Consider the following 21,066-nt stretch of genomic DNA (forward strand, 5'->3'; position numbering starts at 1 on the left):
GGTCTCGGCGCGGCCCCAATCCTTGGGGCATAGCTCCTGCTGAGATGCGCATCTGTAAACGGTCGCATGGAGGCAATGTTTTTCTCCCTCGCCAACTCCCTTTGCAACCCCAAACCGTGGCACAGTCGGGTGATCACCGGCCCTATCCAGACATACGGGCACTTAGGGTGTGTCTGCGAGGTGAATAGCTGCTGCACCATGCAAGCCATCTGTATAGGCTCATTCATCTCCAAGCTCCAAAGATTGAAGAGATCAAATCTATAAATCTTGTGGAGGTTCTTATTTCTTCCCCCAAACGTAAGGTTGAGTAGGAGCTTCATCATCAACAGTGGCGGGCGAACTACCTTTGAGGTATTTGGCTTAGTACCGGTGAACCTTCCTCCTTGACCATTAGTAATTTGATGCCAATATGCTTCTGCTGCCGCGTCGGAGTCAAAGTCGGTGGGAAGGTTTCGCCACTCTTCAGTTTGAGTGTCCTCGGGGGTGTAGAATCCAAGATATTCCCCTAACTGAATCAACGAGACTTGGTGCTCCCTACCAAACAGCGTGAACTTCATGCAAGGAGTCCACATGTGGCTTGACGGGATGGCCGTATAGGTGGCGATGAACTCGTGCACTACGGGTTCATATGTGTCATCTCTCCAACTGAAGAGATGTTCCCAAGATCGCCTCGTCATCATTCTCTCTACCTCCTCCCGACACCCATATGCATCGAGCATTCGATAATCAAAGTAGAAACCGCCCGAAACTCCTTTTGCTCGCAGCTCCTCCACTTTTGCTATTTGTGTGCCGCTAAGATGCCTAAGGCTTCGGCCCCCAGGTATTAACAAATCGCTTTCGCCTTCTACCGCCCTTGAACTAGATCCAACGTCGTGCTTTCTCTTTTTGGCACATTCCTTTCGTCTAGATTTGGAAGCCGTAGATTTGGGAGGCATCTATTTTAACAATAAAACATGTGAGTCATAGCATAGTTGAATCTTTTGCACTTACGTGATCACACAAATATCAATAGCAAGGCAACACTTATCACAACCAAACTCCTCACTATCTAGCATACTCAACCATTTTCTTATCAATTAGAATTCTAGGCAAAAGGCAAGCATATACATTGAAGCATATATCATCATTTAGTTTCAAGTCATTCATTACATTGAAGCATATATCATCATTTAGTTTCAAGTCATTCATGCAATTGAAGCATATATCATCATTTAGTTTCAAGTCATTCATGCATCTACAGCATATATCATCATTTAGTTTCAAGTCATTCATGCATCTACAATTCATAGCATAACTCCTAAAACTTCAAACTTTAAGCACATCTATTTTAGCATAACTCCTAAAACTTCAAACTTTAAGCACATCTATTTTCAAAACACACAATGTAGTAAGCATCTCCAACATTTATCAACTTAGAACCATTCTACAACCATCCCTTTTTTATATCAACAAAACAATGCTAATCTTGTTCCATATTATATATTCATGTCAAAGTTCAAAAAAGCCCCAAATTTGTGAAACTAGTAAACAAAAATTTCAAAAAAAGCCCCAAATTTGTGAAACTAGTAAACAAAAATTTCAATTAAGCATAATGCAAAGTCAAACTAGTAAACAAAAATTTCAATTAAGCATAATGCAAAGTCAAGAATCACAAATTGGTTCCATACAAACTCTTGATTAGCATCTAATTTCATTTATCAACCATTAATTTCAACATTTGAAGCATCTAATTTCATTTATCAACCATTAATTTCAACATTTGAAGCACCTAATTTCATTTATCAACCATTAATTTCAACATTTGAAGCACAATTATTCAAACCCAAATTTTTCCACCATTAAAGTAGGTTTTCAAGCTTTTTTTTTTCAACATTCAAATTCATGCTTTAACCATACAAATTGCAATTAAAACTCATAAGCATGCTCATTAGAATTCAAGGAATCAAATTCTAACAACAACAAGCAATGCAATTGACAAAGCAAGAATTCCCAATTTCAAGTTTATAATAATGGTGAAAGCTAAAAAAAAATAGGGTTGAAGAAGATGCACATACCTTGACTTTGTTGTAGAGATGTTGTACNTTTTTTTCAACATTCAAATTCATGCTTTAACCATACAAATTGCAATTAAAACTCATAAGCATGCTCATTAGAATTCAAGGAATCAAATTCTAACAACAACAAGCAATGCAATTGACAAAGCAAGAATTCCCAATTTCAAGTTTATAATAATGGTGAAAGCTAAAAAAAAATAGGGTTGAAGAAGATGCACATACCTTGACTTTGTTGTAGAGATGTTGTACAAAAATGAAAGCTTGATCTTTTTGCCTTGGATTAACTTTGGAATTTGAAAGACTTACTTGGGGGATTTTTGGAGTGGTGTTCGTCCGCTAGAATGAAGAAGAAAGGGGAGAATTTGCTTTAAAACCCTTGGTTTCGTCCGCTGAATCGCCCAGATTGGCCCGTCGGACGCGATCCGGACGCGCGTCCGGAGGGCGTCCACATTTAATTTCTCCTTTTCTGGAATTGTCGTAGCGTCGGACGCGGGTCGGACGCGTGCGTCCGACTGGCGTCCGCTGTTCCTTCTTCGTTCGGCAAATAGCGGGCGAATTCCGGACGAATTCGTCCGATCGGCGTCCGCTATCACGGTCTTGGAACCTGCTTCGCGTTTTGATGGACGCGGGTCGGACGCGCGTCAGCCTCGCGTCCATCAGAGCGCACTCTGATGTTTCGAACCCAGCCATTGGGCGCGGACCGGACGCGCGTCCGGTCTGGCGTCCAGGCTCACTTTTTCGCCAATTTGACTTGTTCTCTTTCTTCTTCGGTCTTCGTGACTTCACCTGTTATGGCCCTGCAAAAACATACTATATCTAAAGGAAAAACATGTAAGATAAGGCATTAAAAGTAAAAGTAACCTCGGGTTGCCTTCCGAGAAGCGCTACGTTTAACGTCTTTAGCCCGACGTTCGTGTAAGCTTCAATTTTCCATTCGAGTCAAAAGCAAGGTAGCCACCTCGCGTGGTTTCATTCCTCCAAAGTACTTTTTGACTTGATGACCATTGACTTTGAATTCTCCTTTTTCCGGATGTGCGATTTGAATAGTTCCATATGGAAAAACTTTCGTGACCGTGAATGGACCGGACCATCTTGACTTCAGTTTTCCTGGAAAGAGTTTGAGTCTTGAATTAAAGAATAACACTTGGTCTCCTTCTCGGAATTCTCTCCCCTTTTTGATGTGCCGATCATGATAAAGCTTAGTGCGTTCTTTGTAGGCTCGGGAATTTTCATACGACATTAACCTCCATTCTTCTAACTCGTCTAGTTGCCATAGTCTCTCACGCCCCGCAAGGTCCATATCGCTATTCAGTTTCTTAATGGCCCAATAGGCTTTGTGTTCGATTTCGACGGGTAAGTGACAGGCTTTCCCATATACAAGTCTAAAAGGTGTCGTTCCAATCGGAGTCTTGTAGGCGGTTCTAAATGCCCACAGAGCATCATCTAAACGATCGGGCCAATCCTTTCTGTGGATTCCAACCGTTTTTTCTAGTATTGCTTTAATATCGCGGTTAGCGTTCTCCACTTAGCCACTGGTTTGGGGGTGGTACGGAACTCCCCCCCTGTGTTGGCCACTGGTTTGGGGGTGGTACGGAACTCCCCCCCTGTGTTGCACTCCGTATTTGGCCAACATCTTTTCCATCAACCTGTGTTGCACTCCGTATTTGGCCAACATCTTTTCCATCAACGCATTCCTAAAGTCGTATTTGGCCAACATCTTTTCCATCAACGCATTCCTAAAGTGTGTGCCCCGGTCGCTGATTATAACTCTGGGCACTCCAAACCTCGTAAACAATTTTTTTAGAAAGTTGATCACACTTCTAGCGTCATTGCTTCGTAAGGCTTGTGCCTCTACCCGTTTTGACATATAATCGATTGCAACCAAGATGTACTTAAATCCTTTCGAACTCGGGAACGGTCCCACGAAATCGATGCCCCAGATGTCGAAAACCTCACATGCCAAGATATATGTTTGAGGCATCTCATTCCTTGCGGTAATGTTTCCAACCCTTCGACACCGATCACAATTTGAAACACAAATTTGAGCATCTCTAAACAACGAGGGCCAATAGAAGCCCGCCTCGAGAACTTTCCTGGCAGTTCTATTGCTCGAATAATGACCCCCGGTCGGCCCGGCATGACAGTGTCCCATGATTTCCAATCCCTCTTGCCCCGCAACACATCTTCGAATTACTTGATCTGCGCATACCCGGAACAAGTAGGGGTCGTCCCAAAAATAATGCCTACTTTCTGCTAAGAATTTTCTCTTTTGGTGCACATCAAAATAATTCGGGATAACTCCTCCTACAACATAGTTTGCGATATCCGCGTACCACGGTACATCATCAATTTTTAACAATTTTTCCTCTGGAAACAGTTCTAAGATGCTAGCGCTCTCTTCCTCTAAGTTTGGATTCTCTATTCTNGAAAGATGGTCTGCGGCTTCGTTCTCTTTTCCTTTCTTATCCTTGATTTCTATATCAAACTCTTGAAGCAATAAAATCCATCTAATTAGTCTCGGTTTCGTCTCGGCTTTCGACATCAAGTATCTAAGGGCCGCATGGTCCGTAAATACTATAATCTTGGATAAGAGCAGGTAGGATCTAAACTTGTCTAAGCCGAATATCACCGCTAACAACTCTTTCTCAGTAGTAGTGTAATTTTGTTGGGTCTTATCTAATGTCTTGCTTGCAAACGCTATTGGTTGGAAGTGTTTTTCCTTCCTTTGCCCCAACACGACTCCTACTGAAAATCCACTAGCGTCGCACATCATTTCGAATGGAAGGTTCCAATCGGGTCCAACTAAGATCGGTGCTCTCACTAGTTTCTCCTTAAGGGTTTTGAATGCAACTAAACAGTCCTCTCCAAATTCGAACTCTATATCTTTCTCTAGGAGTTTGGTCAACGGTCTAGCAACTTTGGAAAAATCTTTTATAAAGCGTCGGTAAAAACCGACGTGACCTAGGAAACTTCTTAAACTTGTGACGGAGTTTGGAGGTGGCAGGGTGTCAATCACGGAGGTTTTGGCTTTGTCTACCTCTATACCTTTGTTCGAAACCTTATGACCCAACACAATGCCCTCCTCTACCATATAGTAGCACTTTTCCCAACTAAGTGCTAGGTTTACTTCTAGACATCGCTTGAGGACTTTTTCTAGATTATTCAAGCACTCGTCATAGGTTTCTCCCCAAATTGTGAAATCGTCCATGAACACCTCCATGAACTCCTCAATATACTCCTCAAAGATTGCCAGCATGCACCTCATGAAGGTCGCTGGCGCATTGCATAAGCCGAACGGCATGCGTCGGTATGCGAAGGTACCCATAGGACAAGTAAAGGTGGTTTTCTCTTGGTCCTCTAACGCTACGGGTATTTGAAAGTATCCGCTCATACCATCTAAGAAACAGTAATAGGCATGTCCGCTCACCTTCTCAACCATCTGATCAATGAAGGGCAACGGGAAGTGGTCCTTTCTAGTGGCGTCATTTAGTCTCCTATAATCTATACATACTCGCCACCCCGTTACGCTTCTTGTAGGAATTAGTTCGTCTTTGTCATTTTTCACTACAGTTATTCCTCCTTTCTTCGGCACTACGTGGGTAGGACTCACCCACGCACTATCAGAAATTGGATATATCATTCCTACATCCATAAGTCTTACTACTTCGTTCTTTACCACTTCTGTCATGTTTGGATTCAACCTCCTTTGGGGTTGGGCTACAGGTTTCACATTTTCTTCTAGTAAGATCTTATGTGTGCACATACTAGAACTTATACCTTTTAGGTCTTGTAACTTCCACCCTATTGCTCCTTTATATTTTCCTAGCAAGTTCACAAGCTTGTCTTGTTGATTTTTATCTAATTTTGATGAGATAACTACCGGTAGGGTCGAATTTTCTCCTAAGAAGGCATATTGTAGACTATCCGGTAAAGTTTTAAGTTCACTCTTTACTTCTTTCTCTTCTTCTATATTCTTTTTCTCATTTAACTTCTCATCATGCAACAAATCATCCCCGTCATTTTCATCCGTTACCTCCTCAACTTCACCAATCAAATCATGAATATATACAGCATCATCAATACAATCATCAAAGAAATTTACAAATTCAATATCATTCATTTCACAAACATTCTCATCAATATGTATATCATCATCACCACACACTATGTCATGTAAAGATTTATCATTCTCATTGATTGAAGCATCATTATCGAAAGTGAAAGATTCAAGGTCGTCATTACTATCCAAAACTTTTAAGAGGGCGTCATCCTTTAGTTTACCCACAAGATTAGGGTAAATAGCATTAACGTGCTCATGGAAATCATCAACGAAGTAGCACGCATCATCTGTCGTCATCGGGTACTTAGTCAACTTCGACACGTCGAAGGTAGCACATTCGTCTCCTACCCTTAGAACAAGCTTCCCATTTCCTACATCAATGAGGGCCCGCACGGTGGCAAAAAACGGCCTACCTAGAATTAACGGCACCTATTGATCGGCATCCATGTCAATGATGACGAAGTCCACAGGAAAGATAAACTTGTCTACCCTCACTAACACATCTTCTACAACCCCCTTGGGTTGCTTGATTGATCTATCAGCCAACTGAATACAGATGCGAGTGGGTTTGAGATTGCCCAAGTCCAACTTCTTAAAAAGACAAAAAGGCATTATATTTATGCTTGCCCCAGAGTCTGCTAGAGCTCTCTTGAACTCGGCTTCGCCAATTTAACAGGGGATGATGAAGCTTCCGGGGTCCGTGAGCTTCTGTGGTTGATGGCGCACGTAGGCGGAGCATCCCTCCCCCAGCAAAACCGTAGCTGACTCTTCCAGTTTTCTCTTATTAGTGAGTAAATCTTTCAAAAACTTTGCATAACGCGGCATTTGACCCAATGCGTCGAGGAAAGGTACATTGATATGCAATTGTTTTAGAAGTTCAAGGAATTTGTCGTATTGTGTCTTGTCTATGTTCTTTCTCACCCTCCCGGGAAATGGGAGTGGTGGTTGGTACATTGGTAAATCTACCTTTTCCTTTCCTTTATCTCGAGATTGAGTGGCCTTTGGACTCGAGGGTAATGGAGAGATTTCCTTCTCTTGCTCCTTGTCTACCTCAATGATCTCTTCGATTTTCTCTTCTTCGATTGGATTCTTGGAGATAGTATTCTTCTTCAAAGTCGGCTCGGGGAGCTCCTTTCCACTCCGAAGAGTCACGGCTTGCACCCTCTCCCGAGGATTATTCACCGTGGTACTCGGAAGAGTCCCTTGCGATCTTTCGGCTAAGGCCTTGGAGATCTGTGCAACTTGCGTCTCCAAGTGTCTCAATGAAGCATTATTTTCTTGTCTCAAGTTAGAGACCTCTTGTCTTATTGTGGAAATCTCTTGTCTCAAGTCTTGTTTCCACTCTTGTCTCATATTCGTCACGTCATGCCTTAACTCGCTAAACATTCTCACCATTTTGTCTTCCATGCTTTCTTTAGGAGCTTCTTCTCTTTGTTGGTTATTTCCTTGATACATAGGTGGTCGGTATGCTCCTCCTTGGTTGGGTCTTGAATTGTATTGGTTGCCCCGATTGTCTTGGTACCCTCTATTGTAGTTTGCATTATAACTCGGCCCGCTTTGATTTGGTCTTGGGTTGTATTGATTTTGAGATGGTTGGTTTTGCCATCCTTGACCTTGACGCCAATTTTGATTGTTGTTGCTTCCATAAGTATTGTAGTCATTGGGCCTTTGATATCCTACGGCCTCGACTTGTTCATATGGAACATCCTCGTAGTTTGACATGCATTCATGCGCTCCGTGCGCACCTCCACACTTATCGCAATAAAGAGCTAATGTCATGCACGGATTTCCTCTTTGACTTTTATTCATCTTTTCCAATTGTGCTTGCAGCCTCTTAACTTCATGTCCTAGTGCTTCCACCTTTGCTTGAGATGCGGTGTCGGCACTAACTTCATACAAACCTCCTTTGGACTCCCTTTGATTGTACCAATTCCCGGTATTTGATGAAATGGTTCTTATCAATTCTTCTGCGTCTTCGGGACTTGTAGAAACGAAAGATCCTCTAGAAGATGAGTCCAAGAGCAATTTACATTCATCGGTGAGACTGGAATAAAACGAGCTAATAACGTCCCATGGATGTAGAACGTCGGGTGGGCATTGATGTTTAAGTGTCTTAAACCGTCTCCATGCATCGGCTAAAGTTTCCAACGACCCTTGTTTAAAGTCTTGGATTTGTTTTCTTATTTTCAACGTCTTGGTCAACGGAAAGAACTCTTGCATGAACTCTCGATGGAGTTGTTCCCATGATCTAAAGTGATTGTCTACGTGAGAATCAAGCCACCTCGCGGCTTCTCCTATCAACAAAAACGGGAACATTTTGAGTCTTACGACCTCTTCGGTGACTCCATTTTGACGATACATCCCACACGATCGGATGAATCGGGTGATATGTACGTGTGGATCCTCCGCCGGTAATCCTCCAAAAGGTTGATTTTGTACTAACGTAATGACGGCGGAATTGATTTGAAAGTTATTGGCTTCAACCGGGGGAATGTAAATAGAGTTGTGGACACTAAAGTCGGGAGTCATATAATCCGCTATGGTCCTCCTTTCCTCTCCCCTCGGTTGGTTTCTTGGTATATTTCTTGGTTCATATCTCGGTTCGTTCCTTCTTGGTCTTTGAGGTTCATAATATTCATCATCATATCGTGGTTCGTAATAAGCATCTCTCCTTTGTCTAGGAGGTTGATGTTGTTGTTGTCTGGGAGGCATATCATAGAGAGGGTTATTGAATTGTTCTTGAAAATCCGGTGCATATCTCCTACGTGGTAGTGGTTCGTCATACGCTGCGTTCTCTGGTTGATATTGTGGTTGGTTGGTCGGTGGTGGTCTTTGTCGAGACTCCTCCCTTTGTGGGGGAGGTGACTCATGGCCATTGGATTGTTCATCTCTAACATTCTCTCTTGGAGTGTCCGTATCGGTGTGTATTGGTGATTCGTTGGTATTGACATTAGGGATGTTTGCACTAGTAGTTGCCATGTCTTCTTCTTGATCTTTTCGTTGGGATTGTTGGTCTCTATTGGCCTTCTTTCTCCTCCGATTCAATGCGTAAATCTCCGGATTAAAAGGAAGTAGACCTTCACTCCCTCTAGAGCGAGTGTGCATACAAATGCTTTGGTATTTCAAACACTCAAGAACAAGAGAAAGGTTTGCAACTCAAAGTAGCTCAACAAGAAGAGTCAAGTACTAGAAACAATTGATAGTAAAAGGACAAAAACAAGTAAAAAGGGACTAGGCATTGATAGTAAAAGGACAAAAACAAGTAAAAAGGGACTAGGCTCTCTACTTAAAAGGACAAAAACAAGTAAAAAGGGACTAGGCTCTCTACTTAAGGAATCTACTCATGCTAATCCACAAAGACTTGCCTAAACAAAACCGTTACCATTCCCTAATCCACAAAGACTTGCCTAAACAAAACCGTTACCATTCCCCGGCAACGGCGCCATTTGATAAGTTGTGTTTTAGCGGGAGGTGGAAAGAGTGTAAGTGAATAAAACGGGAAGAAGTTCCCGAGTGTCGGTCTCAAGGAATGGTAGAAAAGGATTTGGTAGACAAGGGAGTAGTCACAAGAGTTCCTCGTTTTCGAAAGCTAATCCTAAAAAGGTAGGGGTGTAAGGCATGCTAAGGTAGACAAACTAAGGTAAAAGAGCAAGAACAATCTATTTGGAAGGAGGGTTCGGATCAATCTAACAAGTACATAAACTCTTGATTTTCTATAGGTTTTCGGTGTGGCAATACTTAAGGGACATACTTGAGACAAAAACACAAACACCTAAGCCATTCTCATGGTCAAAGGACTCCCTTCTACACACTAGGGTTATTCTCATAACTCCTAAGTTCAAAGAGGCATGCTAGCAAACACCTTGTGTGCTCTATTTGTCTTCTAATCCCCCTTCTCTCAAAGGTGGGAAAGAAAAGTAGTTGGAGAGGTCTAACACACTCCCTACTCTCGTAAGTGAGTGATTCTACCCTAATTCCCTAAGGCAACCGGCCAAGTTAGCCTAGAGTCCACACTAACACTCCAAAACACTATCAAGCATCCATTAAGCATCATTCAAACCTTACTTCAAGACATTTAGCATTCAAGAGATACATACAAGCTCAAATGATCCAAACCACAAGAAGTTTTAGCCAATCATTCTAAAAATCAAAATCATCATTGCAAATGTTCACAAGAGAGAGAACTAGATTCAAAAACAAAGTGCAATTCAAGATCAAAGACAAAATTTAAGATCAAATCACTAAACAAAACAATAAAGCAAATCACAAAATAGAAATGGAAGAACAATAGAAGAAATTGAAAGATTACTTGATTGCAAATGGAATTCTTCTACAAATCTCTATCAATTGCAAGTTGATGTCCACAATCTTCTCCAAATCTAGCTAGTTGAATGGAAATATGAATGGAATTGAAGTGAATTGGGAGAGAATTTCAACCTAATTTTAGAGAGAGAAATTTTAGGCTAAGCTAATCTGGAAAAATGAATGGGATCCGAAATTTTAGGCTAAGCTAATCTGGAAAAATGAATGGGATCCCCCTGAAAAATGCCCCCAATTCCCTATTTAAATCGCGCCAACCGCCAAAAATAGACGTAGTGGACGCCCGACTGGACGCGCGTCCTCTGCGCGTCCAGCGGGATCCTGTGTGCGCTGCTTCAAATCTTCGGCGCGGGATCTCGGGATCGGACGCGGCGTCCGATGTGCGTCCGCTGCGCGTCCTAAGCAGACATTGCAACTTCAGAGGGCGATTTTTCGGACGCGAGGCGTCCGGTGGCGTCCAGCAGGCGTCCTAAGCAGACATCTCAAACTTCAGAGAGCTGATTTTCGGACGCGGAGCGTCCGGTGGCGTCCAGCAGGTGTCCGCAAGGGACTGCTTTGCACTTCGCGGATCTGGGACGTGGACGCTTGGACGGACGCGCGTCCTAGGCGCGTCTGGCCGGTCCTTTGCTTCCAATTTTCGGCTCGTGTATCATTCTCTGAAATCTAGCCATTTTCTGCCTTTTTGCCCATCCTTTTTACCTACAAAATGATTTAGCAAGTGTGAAACGGGATCCAATGGCAATATCAAGCATATTAATGTAATTCGAGTCCAAAACAAGCATAAAGACTACCGATTACGCGCAACGTGGCCCTAGAACGACCTTACAACCGTGGAATCTTTTGCACTTATCAGCATACTTGTAACATACAACATACCGATGACACGTAGGTAAACACCATGCGGTACGTTGTAGTCGGTCATTGTTCAATGACTTATTCTCTAACAATTATCCACCTATGACAAGGAACATTTTTACAATTCTTCATTTATTAATTATTCGTCACTCATATTCTTAACTTTTAAGAATGAAGAATTAAGAAGATTGTATGGAATAATATCAAATATTAACTAAGTCAAAATAAAATAAATAAAATAATTATTTATTGTATTTATTTAATAAGAAATTAATGCCCAAAATAATAAATGTTGGCTCCTAGGGCATACATGTCTAACATATCTTATGTATCTGTATGCATTCGTATAGTAGCTTGTGTGTATTTATGAAGGATCTCACGAGAAAATGTGGTCTCATTTGATTATTACTCTATATATTACTCCCTCTGTTCCATTTTATCTGTCCTACTTACTATTCATTGGTCAAACCAACCATTTCTTCTTTGTTTATTTTCTTTAGTATTTTTTACTTATTTTTAAATTTGATTTTTTGTGTTTAATAGTACTTTTAGTGTAGTTTCTAAATATATAAATTTTGTATATTAATATAAAAACTAATATTATGAAAAAAATGGATTAAAATAACTTCTGTCAAGTCTCGTTAACTGAATCCAACACATAAAATGGGACGGAGTTTTTTTTTTTTTTTTTTTTTGACCGGCCCCTTTATTAGGTGATATGAAACTTCAAACCGATGATCGAGATTCGCCTCAAATATTAAGTTAAACGATATATTTTATTTAACTAAAAATTTAATTAAATTATATATTTGTTAGTTATATATTATATGTTTGACGCATAATATATCCGTGAAAAACAGGCACTATTACAAAAAGCCCTTTTAACGTCTGTTTTTTTTTTTTTTTTTTACATACAACGTCGGTTATTTTACGACGTAGTTATGAACGACGTTGTAAATAAATGATATGACGTTGATTTTCTAAAATCGACATTGTATGTCATTTTAAAAAATGAAAATTAACGATATGACGTCAGTTATTACATATAACCGACGTCATATCTATTTAAAAATAAAATAAAATAAAATAGTTACGACATCAGTTAAGATTGATAACCGACGTTGTATCAATTTAAAAAATATTTATTTATTTAATTCTTTTTTTTTTGCTGCATCCTTATAAAATCCCAAAAAAAAAAAAATCATCCAGACACTCACAAATATTTTAATTTCTTTCATTATTTTTATCCATTTTTTTCCTTCGCATATCAACCCAAAAAGGAAAAAAAATACAGAAAAAGGGAAAAAATCAAAAGAGTTATTGTTTTAATGTTTCATTGATCCCTACTTTTCATGGCCATTAATATCTCCCCGCAAAATCATTGATCCAAAATTCGCGAACAACATCATGACCACAATCATTATCACCTTCAAGCTTTGAAAGCTCTTCAATATTCCACACATACTTTAATCTAAACTGTTAATTCCCTTCAAGACATACTACACGTCCCAACACCACACAAATCACCCTAGCTATGTCCATTTTCCGCTCTCTAAGCAATTTGATCCCCATGTTTCTTGACATCAATTTCTTTTGAAGAATGATCTTCCAAAATTTGATGGCAAAGATCCTCATGTTTTGGATTTTCCGGTCACAAGAATTTTTTGAATATCATAATGTGTCTCATGAAAATCGTCTTTCTTGTGCTTCATTTATGATTCATGGTGAAGCCTTGGAATGGTTCCATTATATTGGATGAAAAGTAATGAGTTGCTGCATCTGTGGGATGATTTTCTTTAGCAAGTGAAGTTTCGCTTTGATCCGGTTTATTTTCAAGACTTTACAATTTAACTTTCTAAATTACATTAAGTTCCTACTATGGCAGCGTATCAGACTGAGTATGAATCACTCCAAATGAAGTTCAACAACATGAAGTTGGGCACCTAGAGCATCTTATTGAATATTCCAATACAAAGTGCGAGAATGATTTAGACATGGATCTCATACTAGAGCATCAGTAGAGGTCATTGAAGTATTACAAGACAAGCTAGGGCCAAGAGAGTAGGCTATCCAAAAGCCATGAACACGCTAAAAAATCTTTTAAATCATTTTTATACTAATTGACTAAATATTAGTATAAGAAAATTATGTATATTAGAATATATCATTACTTTGTATAGTTAGAATAATTTTAGTAACTTTAATTATTATAGGTGTTAGTAATTTAGTATAAATAGGCTCATTCTATATGAATATTTGGAAACACTCAAAGGAGAATATATATGTAAGATTTTCCCTAATAATATATATATATATATATATATATATATATATATATATATATATATATATATATATATATATATATATATATATATATATATATATATATATATTAGGGCCTTAATTAAGTGGTGCAAGTTGACTAGACTTATTAAGTGGGTTGGTTGGACTAAATAACTAGTAGTTGTTATTTAATCAGACTTTGTGCTTATATAAACCTGTATTGATGGGATACAGGACAAGCATTATATAGCACATATAGTTCACGGTACTCATACTGATCAGTAGGCACCAGTACACCACCTAGGGTTTTGAGTCAAGTATGAGACAAATATGACTGACGGTCTACCGTTCAAGAGGCATTACATTAGCTGTGGCTGGAGATCAATACGGCTTCCGCTTCCGCTACTACGATGTCAAGTTTCTCGTATACTATTCTGTTTAGTTAGAATATTTATTTCTAAAAGAGAATTTTTTTTTTTCTCTTATGGATCGTCATCGTTGCTAGCGCAATGGGAGATCAATGCGTTGTATTATTAATTGGTAATTAATGCTACAATTACAGTTAACCACTAATTTGGACTAGTCACATATTTTATCTTTTCAAATATAGAAACATTAAGAAGGTGTATTACCATAATTTGGTTGTCATTGTTAAATGTTAATGGTGATTATAATGTTTCTTATTACCACTAAATATTTTAATTAATGATATCATTAATATTAATATGGTATTCAGTTATGACTCCTGAATTGTTTCCAATTAAGTTCATGTGACAATGTTCCAGTTAAGAAAATATTATAGATATTATCATTTTCTTCACATTAATATTTTTTCGGACTTTAAATTTTATCAAGTTTTCAAAATTATATCCGAAAATGGTTCTAAAGTTAGCGGTTATAACCATTGTTTTTCCTCTTTTAGTCTCCATTTAATAATATTATTATGGCTATTTTATTGCTTTTTGGATTATTTGCAATTTTGCCATTAATGGCAATAATATTATTGATTGGGCTATGGAGAATGGTTTTGAATCAATTCAGTAATTTTGGAAAAACATAATTGCTAGGCAACTGACTATTGCCATTTATTCCATAATTCATTAAGTTTGAATTATAATTTTAGTTCTTTATGCTCATATTTGGTTAAGTATGAATAACGAATATTTGGTGTAAGTTCAAACTCTATAGTTGGTTCATACTCTTTAAATAGTTTTATGCATTCAATCACATTAAGTGTATAATATTAAATTTAATTATTCAATTTGGGTTTGTGAGATTTTGTTTTCAAAAATGACAATATATACTTTTTTTTGTTGTTAGATATTGTTTGAATTTGTAAATTCGGTCTATTTCTCATAAATTTAGTGTGTGATGCATTAAAACTTTTTGTCATGGGCTTAAAGTTTAAAATTTTCAATGTATATATTCATTAATTTGGGTCCCTTTGGATTGGACTCATTAGAGTTTGAATATTAAGTTTATACTTTGGAAGCTCATATTAAAATTGCTTTAAGTTACGCAATTTGTTTAGAATATATGAGTTTAATGCTTAATTTTATGCATATTAATTTGTCCACTGCATAATATTCTGGTTTTAAATTATGCAATTTTATTGTTATACCTTCAGTAATGCATAAATTTATGTTGGAATTATATTAGTTCCTTATTAAGTTGGACTTATGCATAAATTTTAGTGCAGTAGTGCCTGAATTTAAGCATATTTATTCTACTAATTTAGTTCACTATTTTAAAGCTTTATTCATATGTGAACTATTCAATTTCGGATTATACCCTACAGTTTTGTTTATACCCCAAACAATTATACAGTTTGTGTATATGAATCAGGGAGGCATACTAGTTTTATGGCCATGACTTAAGAACATCTTGGCCACTAGTCTCCTTAAACTGATATTATCTAAAGAATTGGTCTTTAGTGAGGTTTTGTTTTACCAATTTTTCTGGGGTGTATACATTTGAAATTTCTCATTGTGATTTGGTATAATCTGTCAAAATTTTAAGTATTCCTTGCAATGTGATTTGATTTCGGTTCATTAAAGAATAGACACATCATCTTTAATTTACTGAAGTCTCTTAAAGTTTCAATCTTGGTTAATTAAAGAATAGCCACGGCTTATTCAATTTCCAAAGATTATTAAGTTATGATATTATAATTTTAATTTGGTTGGGGAGTAGCCACATCATCCTTAATCAGATTAAATTATATATATCTTTATCTTGATCACATAAAGATTACGCAAGGAGTTGATAAATGACTAGTGATCTTATAATTTTAATTTGGTTGGGGAATAGCCACAACATCCTTAATCAGTTAAAATTATATATTGAGTGGTTTATATTGATCACATAAAGTTTTAGACATATAAGTTGTGATTAATTGTATGTAATGTGATGGAATTTAGCCCACATGAAATTTCTTTATATTTTTATAAATTCATCAGGATGAAATACTGGACTACGATCATAATTTAGCCCACAGGCAATTATGTATCAGGATGTAGTTAGTAGTTTTATCAGTGATGATAGAAATAAATCAATTTATTTACTTTATAATTATTTGTAAATAATTTTCAATTATATCATGAAGTTTAATTTTATGATGTAAATTTTGGATCATATTTCTTGAATTGCCCACTGGGGTTAAGGAAAAGAAACTTGATTTCTTTAAGTTTTTTTTAATCATAATGGTTGTAATGAATCTTATTGAATTAAAACTTTAGCCCACATGCAAGTTTTATGTCACTTGATCCTTCAACTCATTTGATAATTGTTTCATCATAAATAAAATTTTTTCAGTTATATCTAATTGAGTAAGACTTTAGCCCACAAGCAAGTTTTATGTCTCTAGGTTCTCCTGGCTATTTGATAATTGAGATAAAATATTATCATAAGGGTCTCTTAATTGGATTTAATAGAATTAAAACTTCAGCCCTCAGACAAGTTTTTATGTCAATAAATCCCTCGACCTAGATAATAATTTTATCACAATTTCTTAAAATTTATAAATTTAGTTCGATTATAAATTCTAAGTTTCATGGTTTGCATTGGCAACACATGTATTCAGTTACTTCCCAAAATTTAGCCACTTTTATTAATTATTCCACGAAAACTTACTTGGTTCTTTGGACTAACTATAGTAAGTTACGTGATATGATATACTTCTTTTGGATTCCAAGAATAAAATGTATCTTTTGAGCCAAATTCTAACTTGGTTTTGGAAGGTGGATTTTGTTTTTTAGTATGTCCAACTATGGTGGGGAATTATATCTTCATTATTTAGTTGAACTTTTATTGGAACCAAATATTGATTATTTAGTATGCCCTGGGAAATTCTATCTTCATTTATTACTTGGTCAAATTAATTATGAGTATGTATATCATTAATTTTGCTAAAGAACAGTGGGAGTAATCATTTAAAAAAGATTATTAAGATGCTTCACTAAAAATTATGGATTTAATAATTGTCTTCATACATCCCAATGCAAATTGGATTGTATGTCAAAAACTTAAGTCCATGTAATTTCACAAGTATTTGTATTTGTTCGTATAAATTCATAAGGTCAAATTATTGAACATTTGGTTATGCAACATATTTATGAAAATGTTGTAACAATATTAAGGAATTTATTAGAACAAAATCATTTAACTTGTAGTGCACTGTTATTCTTTAGCATTTAATAGAGTCTTTAGTTTTTTCAAAATTGATCCTGGGCCATTTTGGTATGTAAGGCTCAAGACAATTTTGCGAGACATAAAAGTAAGACTTATAAATATTCAGTTAATTTTAAAGTGGATGTTGTGATTATTTGGGAAGTTATGGTGTATGTTAAGATTCCAAATTTATGGACTTAGAGGTTTTGTTTGTTCTCTAAGTTATTGGAATGATTCTGTGACTTAACTATCTTTTGGCTATTTTAATGAGAGAGAGTGACAGACGTGTCAACTCTGAGCTCTTAGCTGTTAGAGGTAGTGTTCAAGTTCAGTTATAAAGAAGTCACGGAATACAGTTAGCATTATGCTAACATTAAGAGATCTCTACTTAAGGCATGCTTTTAAGGTTTTTAGAGATCATACAATGTACTCTTTTGTACAAATATTTTGGATGATTTCTCTAATACGATAAGAACTCAAAAATCTAATTTTTCATCCGTTATAGTCTTATCTAGGGTCGTAACAAGTGATTACCCGCTGGTCAAAACGGGCTTAGCCCGCCGGGCTAGCCCGTCCCGCCCCGCCAAATGGGCGGGGCGGGCTCTAAAAATCAAAGCCCGTTTTATGGCGGGCTTTTTAGCCCGCCCGCCTAGCCCGCCATGTTAAAAAAAAAAAAAAAAAACTATTTAGTCTTCATTCTTCCTGAGTCTTCCACACTCTTCCCAACCATTTTTCACCTCCCCTTACAATCCTTTAACAATTTCCCAATTCCCTTTCCCTTAAATAATTTAATCCCTTCCCAATTCCCTTTACTACTTTTCCCGATTCCCCATCCCCTTTCCATTAATTATTTAATTTTTTCTCATTTCCCCACTTCCCCACTTACCTTTCCCTTACAACTTTTATTATTTTAATCCTTAATTTCCCATTCCCAAACCACAAATTCATCTATTGACTACTCAAGTACTCATCTTCTTTTTTTTTTTTTTGAAGAAACTGACTACTCATCTTAATTCGCAAGCTGCAAGCGCTAGTAATACCTGAATTGTTTGTGTTAAAACTATTTTTTATTAGAAAGTGCTAAAACTTTAATATATATATATATATATATATATATACTTACATATATTTACTACAAATTTTTACTTTTAAAAAAATTTAAAAAAATAATTTTTTATTATGGCGGGCCCCCGTGGGTACCCGTGGGGGCGGGACGGGCTGCCCGTTTTTAGGCGGGCTTTTTAGCCCGCCCCGCCAATGGGGCGGGCTTGGGCGGGCCCCGCCCTGCCGGCCCGTTTCGACAGTTGTAACTTTCTCCACCTGATGCCCTGTCCTGATGGCTTTTATTCCAACTTCGAAGTCTATAGAGTGTTTGGTTAATGGAATTTCTGCAGTGCCACATCAGATACCTTACGACCTTAATTTCATAATTTGTATACGTCTTAGACTTTTTCCACCTGATGGCTTTGATTCCAATTTCCAAGTCTATAGCGTGTTTGATTATGGAATTTTTGCACTGCCACATTAAATACTGCAATTTATATCGTGGACTAAGGTTCATAGTGTACTACAGACTCTAATTTAATATACTGAATTTTGACTTTATAAAGTACAAAATTCATGTTTATAATACATATAATTCATGTTTATTATATCGTATTTATGTGTATGTATATTGTTAATATAAATTTTGTACATATATGAAGTCAAATTCTGTGTATTAAATCAGTGTTCACGATATAACAATTGCATTAAATACCGTACGACCTTAACGTGCCAATGGGCCACATTTTTTTATTTTTTTTTTGACTAATCAAATTACTTATCTAGTATGCTAGCCATGGCCCATGGATTTAATAATAAACGAAAACCTTTAATGCATCGGAAAAAGTCAAGATATTTACCGGAGTATCTCTATCGATTGTCACTGGTCGTTGCCCGTCAAGCAAATCAACTTAACGATGATGATGATTTTGGTTGAATGTAATAGTGAACAATTTTGGTAGACTCGGACAAAGGGAAGACATGTTCCAAACACCATGGTAGCCAATATATTGTAGAATAATTGGGGTATAAAGTTACAGAATAGAAGTGCGTTGAAATTGATGTTGTAACAATCCTGACAGCAAACGCGCGATATAAAGAAAATAACAAAAAAATTACAGATGATAATATGTCTTGTCTACTTGCAAAGCTTGTCCTAGACCCTTTACATAAGTGCCTAAAAAATAGAAAATAGGATCAAACAACCTAGAAAGTAGGATCCCTATAAAATGGATCTTAACTAACTACAACATGAATAATTCGATCAACAATTAGGTTATTTAATACTCCGTAATAAATAAATTAGAATTATATGATGGTTCAACATATATATATGGTGAATGTTATGATAGTGAATAACAATTTCTTTCACCTTGTTGCATAGAACCTAAACTCATAACATAGCTCTAATACCAAATTGTTATGATCAGACGCTTACCACAACATCAAAAGTTATATCTAATAGGATAGTAAAGGTGTAATTTAATTTCCTTATACCACAACGCCAAAAAGTTATATCTTATATATACACACACACACACAAAAAGAGACACTTCAATTCATGGTTAACACAAATACACAATGACAAAAATAGACACATACACTTATAAACTCATGAACTATTATATAATAGACATAAGTTAATTCCATTTTTGATCTTACATATATAAGTAACATCGCTTTTTAGTCATTTTTTATTAGAACATATACATTTGATCCTAGTATTATTGCAGTGTGACCATTTTGGTCCTCTATCAACAAAATAGTTTTAACGCCATTAAATGCAAAGGCATTTCGGTCTTAATTTACAAATTTATTTTAAAAAAAATAGACATAAAAATATAGTGGGGTCAACTCACTTTTTATAAAAATGATTGAAATGCCTTTCTATTTAGAGACATTTTAACAATTTTGTTGACGGAGGACCAAAAATGGTCGTGTCACACTGATACTAGGACCAAATATAGATGTTCATTCTGATAAAAAAAGAATTAAAAGTAAATTGTCACCTATAAATCTAGGACCAAAAATGAAATTAATTCTAATAGACAACCAGCTTGGTTGGCATGTGTGGCCGTGCACTCTTGTCCCTTAAGAAAGGTCGGGAGTTCGAAGGGGGAATAATTAGTCTGAGTATGGTACAAGCTTACGGTGCGAACTTAAATTAATTAGTTTGAGTGGCACCCGGTTACACTCCCATTCCATATGGTGGGAGTGGGCCTCAGTGGAGGCGACTGATGACTCACTATATTGTAACAGGCTCAATAGTACTAAAAAAAAAATCATATTTGTTGTCTTACATGTGCCTAACACAAACTTTCTTGCACCCTGATTCCTTCTGGTTTCCTAAACGTTGCCAGCCTCCTTTGACGTTGCATATTTATTTCCTAACCGTTGCCGGCCTCCTTTGACGTTGCATATTTATTTCCCAACACTTAAAGGTGCCTCTTACAATTAAAACCTGCTCATTACACCTCATGGTCTAATAAATAAATAAAACACTAATAGACATTATTATTAACGTAGCGATATACCTAGCTTTCAGATAAGAATTGAAACATGCTACTTTTTTACGTACTCTTCTAATTTATAATGTTCATCTTTTGATATGATTATAAAATTCTTAATATTCATTGTTAGTTACATGTGAATTGACTGATTCCCCTGCGTCTAATAGGGTATTTATATATGCATCAATCGAATACAATATATATATATATATATATATATATATATATATATATATATATATATATATATATATATATATATATATAT

Source organism: Ipomoea triloba, chromosome 10 (assembly GCF_003576645.1).
Source record: "Ipomoea triloba cultivar NCNSP0323 chromosome 10, ASM357664v1".
NCBI lineage: Eukaryota > Viridiplantae > Streptophyta > Magnoliopsida > Solanales > Convolvulaceae > Ipomoea > Ipomoea triloba.